The following is a 7,507-nucleotide window of genomic DNA, read 5'->3' on the forward strand; positions in this document are numbered from 1 at the left end:
CCCACCAGACCACCCACTCCCGGCAGGGTGCAGTTTCAGGTCATGCCCAGGACCAGGAGCCTCCTTGCCAACCCCTTGCAGCTCCCCCTTACCTCCGGGATGTTCACAACAGCCCTACGGCCAGGCAATGTTGCTGCCTGGCCTCCAGCAGCCAAACTGCCTTGCTTATATATGCAGCCCCTGTCTCTAAAATGACTACCCAAATCAGGCACCTGGAGGCTGCTAGCTCCAGGCCCTTAAAGTGGCAGGCACACACAGTGCACTGCCACATAGGCCTTTCTTTTTAGCCTCAGGAGGTCTGCTAGGTCCCTGGAGAGCCAGGGGGGCTGCTGTGCCCTCTTGCTGCCTTTCCTCCGAGATGGAATAGACTTAGTTTGTGCATTGAGGATCGCTCCCTTGAGGAGCAACCACTCTTCTTGAACTCCCCTTTCTCCGTGGTTATGGTCCCTTAGGGCCTCACTGACAAGCCTCCTGAGCTTGTCAAAGTCGGCTTTCCTGAAGTCAAGGACTTCTGTGTTGCTGACTGACTTGCCAGCTTTTCGGCGAATGGTGAAGGTGATCAGCTTTTGGTCGCTGTCACCCAGCTTCCCATTGATCACTAGGTCGCTGACTAGGTCATCCCCAGTAGCCAGTACCAGGTCGAGCAGCGCTTTGCCTCTCATTGTCCCATAGACCATAGAGGATGCTCAAGCTGAGCTCCCCTGCACGCACTCTCCCTGTGCAAACGGGAGAGATGATTAACCGGACAAGGAGGTACTGCTGCCGGTTCAGTCTCGGGAAGATTTTCTTCCCAGACCTCTTTGCCAACAGTTGGAGACAGGCCAGGTGAGTGTTGAGAAAAAAGTGAGGTTAGTTTTCCTCTTCTCCCTTTCTTCCCACATCCTGGTGAGCTGTCGGGTGTTATTTTTCTGCCTGTGCAGATGCACTTTTTGGCACTGGCCTCCTTGTCTCTCATATCGCTCTTGGTTATTTTTCTCTCTTCATAGTCCCTTATGGCTGGATATAGGATATCTGTTACCTCATCCATAAACCATGTCATTATATTTGTAACTGCATTGGTCATTTCTTTGGTCTTGTTTTTCTGTAGCAGGAACAAATGAGAAAGGGCAGTAAAGTGTTAATTAATTCCTTCATTCTCCCTTCTGCACAGGGCAACAGTGGTCTACTGGGTGTGATACAGACTTCTAGGATAAATAATAATAGCCCCCCATGAAAAGCAACCTCAATTCATAGATGCTCGGGTCGGAAGGGACCTCAACTGATCACCGAGTCCGACCTCCTGCCCGTGCAGCAAAGAGTGCTGGGGTCAGGGTGGGATATAAATCTAACAGAATAAATATCGGAAATAAAGAAAGAGCCAGTTCAGAAAAGGTTAGTGAAGGAGCAACTAGGGTCAGCATTGCTTCTCCCTGAGCTTGTTTCTGAAGGGCCATCATGAAGACCATGGCAGAAAATGCTGGCCATCCTGAAGGCTCGGGGAGGTTTATCACTGATTTCAGTGGGGCCAGGGTTGCCCCACAGGAGCCAAGAGATGATTCATTTTCTGTAAGGGGAAGCAAGCAAGCTGATAAGTGCTTTCTTGGTGGAGGGGGCGTGGGTGAAAATTAAGTCAATTCATTTGCAGATGTTTAATCCATCTCCTACCAAAACTCAAAGGCTGTGCTCTCCCTGGGCAGTGCCACCCCCTGCTCTTCCTCGCGATAAGGCATCTAAACACTGTCTGCTGTGCAGCTTTTATGTTTTTCAAGGACAGTGCAGGCTTTTGCTAATGAACACCCTCGCTCCAGTGCAGGAGTAAAATAGTTTTGCCCCTATTTTGCACTTATCAGCTTTGACGCAGTTCCACTATCTACTAATCTGCGGCCACCGGGCTGTAGTGCCTTCGGTAGTTTGGTCACGCCGGTGTTTCCCTTGGTGTTAAGCAAAGGGTATCTGTCACACAACCCATCCCAACACTGCACATCTTCTAGCACTATATCTTGCTCACTTGTTTCCAAAAAGAGCATGGACGATTGTGGGGAATGATGCCATTTGCGTGGGGGAGTCCTGCACAACAATACGTCATGGCAGGTGCAGGTCATCTTCCAGTTCTGACATCTCCCCATGCCCTGACTTCTTACCTGGGAGGAGGATCTTTTTCTTGTTTGTGCCTTTATTAGCAAATGGCACAAATCTAGGCTGCTGGTTACCTGACGTGAAAAGCAGTAAAGACTAGGACAGTCCGAACTGTTGAGTGTAAACTGCTTGCAGGTCTGGGAATTTGTGTCACAGGATCTGCTATAAAAGCCCAACTCTGGGGGTGAGTAAGGGTAAAAGCTTGGCCCTACTGAATTAAATGGCTGTTTGGACAGTGACTTTGGTGTAGCCAGAGTTTTGCCCGAGGTACATAACCGTTTTACTGGAAAGACAGTGAAAAGACAGATGCAACAGTGGAGACAATACCAGGAGATCAGGACCTTGGAGCATTGTAGCACTCTGCTCATCAAACTTAAAAACCACCAGGGCCCAGTCGGCTCTGTGTTGGACCCTGATCCTGCAAACATTGATGCACCGTGCTAAGAAGCAAGTATGGAGCAGGCCTGTTGAGCTCCCCGGGATCACAGACATGCTTGAAATAAGGCACGTGCATCTTGTTAGATTGGGGCTACAGTCATCAACTTCTCTCTGACCGTCTAGATAGAACAGCCAGCAGACCCATAGGCTACTATTGACTCTAGCCATTTACCACTTGCCTTGTTAAGGTATATATGATATCTACACATATATATGTAAATTGTACTGTGACTTTGTTTCTAAGCTTCATTGCTTTACGAAGCACGTTGTGGGGTTTTTTGCTTAGTCGTTTTTTAGGTCCGTCCATCTGAATTTTCTTTCTGAGAAGCTTTTGAGGTTTTGTACTCCATTGAAACCCTGGCTGAATCTGCTGAGAAACACAAAAACGGTGGGTTACTATCACTTCTGCTGCAATCAGTGTCTGCTCCACTCCCCGCTTTACCTAGGTTTCTTTTTGCTAAAGTGATTGTGGCTTTTTTGAACAGATTCCAAGAAGTTGCTAATACCATTTGTGAACCAGAGCTTGGACCTGTTACAGTGGAGTGTACTGCTGATGAATCAACATGGGCCATGTCCTGCCTTTGCAAAGGCACAATGAGAGGGGAAGTATGCCCCTTCCCCTGATGAGCCAGGACGGGGAGCATGCTCCATCTCTTTCTTCTTTAGGAGATGTTCTAGGTCACCTTCTCCATGAATTTTAGAGTAAGGCCTTGCAGTGGGGTCTGAGATATCCAACTGAGTGCTTGGATGCTGGGCTGGGAGTCAGGAATGAGGAAAAATGGCACTGGGACCAGGTCAAGTTGGAGGGGACCCCAAAGCAGAGGTCAGGCATGTTGGGGGCAGAGTGTGTGCACAGGGCCATGGGGTCACTCGAGTGAATCCCTCTTCAGACTCCTAAATTATCATTAGTCTCCCCACTCTTGTGCTCTCAGCAAATTTCTGAGAGCCTTACTCATAAAGTGCCCTCCCCCCCCCCCACACACACACACACACACACACCTCTCTCTAAACTGGTGGCTGGAGAGGTGGACAGCCCATTGGGTCAAAATCACCTTGCGCTAAGCAACCCCCTGGCCATTGTCTCCTAGCATCAGATGCTATGCCTCATGATTGGCTATGCCTGATTTATTTGAATAAAGGCCATATCCTTCCTCCCAGTAGGGTTGGAGTACTGCTGTAGCCACAGTGGTCTGGGCAATATGCAAGGATCAAAGTGATTTTAGTGACATCTTTTCTTGCACCCATCATATAGTTGGGAAAGTATTCCCCACTTCAATTTCTATTTTTTCTGCCATGCTTTTCTCTTTGTTGCAGTCTTTTTGCTTAGTTAGAGATGTTTCTGGGCACCAGGTGCCCTTCTTCTGTGTTTTTGTCTAACATTGCTCCCAAATTTGACACCACTTGCTTCTCACTTGCACTGCCTGTGTCAGGCACAGAAAGACAGAGTCCCTAGCCACATGCTTGACTTCCTCACCCCCTCCTCCTCCTGCCCAACCCTTTTCCTTCCTGCCCACCCACCTGAGCCCTCCCAGTCCCCCAGATCCCTTCAAGCACAGCACAACTGCTCTGCACAACCAGGGGTAGGACTAGGGGATGCAGGAGGAGAAGGGAAGGGAGAAGTAAGGGAGGGTGGAAAGGCCCCTGTGGATGTCAGAGGAGGGTGGGGGGAGCTCTTGTTCAATGTGCAGCGGTCTGACTCCGGTGCTGCTTTACTGAAAACTAAAGGTATGCTCCAAGTCAGAGTGGCAGACAGATAGGCAGATGGACAAAGCTGAAGGGGAATATGGGGATCAAAGCTCCCACCCATTCAAAGGGGACAACTAGGGATTTCATCCCCAGTCCAAACATTTCAGGGGGCCTGAACTGGCTGAGATTTGGCAGAGATCACAACTGGCTCTTACACCAAAGTTACCCCCATGTTGTTGCATGCCAGGGTCCTGTGACCTGGGTCTGAATTACAGCCTGTGACTGAGAAGGGCCACAGCCCTGAACTCATTAACCCTGAAGAAGGGTTGGGGGCCAAGAAGAGAGAGGGCCCAACTGCACCGCTGGACCCAAACCCGAGAGCTTCTGGGGTGGCACCTGTGGGGCAGGAGGGATGGGCAGATAAGACGGGTTGTCCTGCAACTAGAAATAGGAATCAGATTCTCCCTCACCTGTATCAGCTTCAGCCAGGGAGACTTGCCACCATGAAGGTGTGTTCAGGACTGAGCCTCTGGCCTGGGGCTCTGGAACTGGTTGTGCAGGCTGATGTCAGCCCTCTATGAGGTCACTGCCCCTCTGGCCCAATGGCTGATCTCCTACCAACTCATGCCTATGAGCTCATGGTCTGCCCCACCCAGCTGGACTCAGCCCCTGCCTGTAGCAGCCCCTTCACCACCTAGTCCAGCATATCCTGTATCCCATCCCTGATACTGCCCAGTGCCTGATGCTGGAGAGACCAGGACAGGACAACCTCAACCTGCACAAGGCGGGGGCTAACCTGGCCAGAGTGGGGACAGCTCTGCTAAAGTCCGTGTAGTGTGTGCAAGATGTCCAGCAGTGTGTGAGACAAAACCATGGGTGTTTAACTCAAGCACTAGCCCCCCCTGCCCCGTGAAGCACATGTGTAGAGTAGTTTCAAGAGCCATTCTGATGCATGTGATGCTCTGGGAGTAATATTAGTGTCCCATGCTTAAAAATGGCAGTGGGGGTGCTTTAACTACAGCTCATTGAAAGAGCTTTAGTTAAAGCACCCCGGCCACCCTTTTTCAGTGCAGGGACAATGATACACGTGATGCTGGAGTCTGCTGGAGCATGGTATTTGCCAAGCTCTAGCAGACGCAAGTCTGTTCCCACATGCCTTGCTGCATGTCTATAGGCACCCCAAGTGACAAAACCAAGTGGAAGACATGGGATGATCCTCTCCAAAACCAATATGCCCATCTTTGTTTCATGACTTTGCTTTACTTACATTTCTTTTATAATTAACTGATGAAAGTATTGTCTTAATACTATAGTGTACAACCTATTTACAAAAAATGAAGGTGGTGGGATAATTCTGTAGCTTTGTATGTACAATGACACTTGACTTGGGTCATTTTGTGTTAAAACTGTTGAAGCGGGGAAGTAGTGTTTCATGCATGCATTTTACTGACTGTGCCACCTAAAATAAATGCCATGAATTGCACGATGAGGATTTGAAGACTTTTGTTTACCAGTTGGTGTAATCCATTATTTGGATATAGACAAATATCCAGATACTGGAAGGTGAAATGAACCTTGGAAGGTAAGAATTCAGATGGATGTGGATAGACTGGGAAAGCTGCGCTAGAAACAACAAGATGAAGTCCAAGGAAATAAATGCAAGTTGCTGCACATAGGAGAGAATAATCAAAAGCACAGGTACAAATTGAGTTATAAGTGGCTGGGTAGTATGATTCTTGAAAAGGATCTGCGGGGTCTGGTGGATCACAGACTCAACATGAACCAGCAATTTGATGTAGCTACAGAAACATTAATACGCTTTGGGCTACAACAACAGGAGTATTAGATGTAAAACATGGGAGGTGATAGTACCACTCTACTTGGTGCTAATTAGTTTTCACCTAAACTACTGTGTGTTTTTCTGAGCTTCACATTTTAAGGAGGAATATGAAGAAGTTAGAAAAGCTCAGATATAGGTGACAAAAATGATAAATGGTTGGAAAGAAAGCCATATTAAAAAGAGATTGAGAGAACTATTTAGCTTGCAGAAAAGGTAATTAAGAGGCAGATCACAGCAGTCTTGAAATACCCAAAAAACTACTGTAAAGAAAAGGGTGAACATTTGTTCTCCCTTGTTAAATAGGGAAGGACATCAAGTTTCAGATGACAGCAAAGTATATTTAGATTAAATTTCAGGGGGAAAAGCACCCTTGTTTCTAGACCAGTGTGGACGTGGAACAGACTCCCCAGGGACGTTGTGGAGTTTCCTTCATTTCAGGTTTTCAAAAAGAGGATAGTCATTGCTTACGGATGATTTAGGAGTAACAGTCTTGCATTTGTGCAGTGGGGTGAACCACAAGATCCTTGAGGCCCCTTCTAATCCTATGAGTTTATTATAATTGTCATTGTAATAGCATCATGAATTTGTATTGTGGATTAAAACCATCAACTTCAAGTGAGTGGACACAGAGACAGAAGGATTACTGTGTGTCTTATTACACAATCTCTTTTTTTTTTTCTTTTTCCTTTTAGAGGGTAGACACACAGACGGGAACTAGTAGTCCTTCTAATACTCATGTCAGCTCGAGTTCCAGCCCTTCACACATGCATGAACTAAGGTTTTGTGAACTTGTCCAGTGATACTAACACAGCACTTTCCAAAAAAGTGTTTTAAGGGACATTTCCTGATCAACTTTGCTACTGATCACAAAACACATTACTATGTTTTGATCATAATAAGGGAGGGTTCCCACATCACCAGAATTTTTTTCAGAGCCATAGATATCTGTTCACCACTGCTCAAACAAGTTGTGGTTTTTAAAAGATTCCCTAAAGAAAGTTAGGTGCTTACTTTAAATGAGATTTAAGGTCTCAAACTCACTTGCCTGTTTCAAAATATTCATAAGATCCTAGGACTGGAAGGGAGAGTATTACTTCCTCCAAGGATATCTTTGGTCCTAATACATGAACGCTGCTCTCTGGGTGCATCTATTCATGCAACTAGCACAGCTGAATGAACTCCAGCACAGTTCTTGCTGGAGTTTCTTGTTCCTGGGTGCAGAATTAGAGTAGATGGCATTAGATTAGCAGTTTGCTCCCAGTCATCCTAGGCAGTGGGGGGCCACAGAGGACAGGGGGTGGGGTGGGAGACCTGTCCATAGCTCCTGTGTAGAGATCAGGATCTCAGTCCAGATCAGCGGTGCTGGCTTGGGGGGATGCCTTGTGCCCGAGTGTGTGTGGGGTGGGGGGAAGGACAGTAAGGATTGCC

At 47.4% G+C, this 7,507-nt stretch overlaps 1 pseudogene; it reads right to left on the reverse strand.

Annotated features, from left to right (window-relative positions):
* LOC112548631 overlaps window positions 1-2,081 on the reverse strand; it is a 10,014-nt pseudogene extending 7,933 nt beyond the window's left edge.
* Between the last annotated feature and the right edge of the window lie 5,426 nt (window positions 2,082-7,507).

Source organism: Alligator sinensis, unplaced genomic scaffold (assembly GCF_000455745.1).
Source record: "Alligator sinensis unplaced genomic scaffold, ASM45574v1 scaffold816_1, whole genome shotgun sequence".
Taxonomy (NCBI): domain Eukaryota; kingdom Metazoa; phylum Chordata; order Crocodylia; family Alligatoridae; genus Alligator; species Alligator sinensis.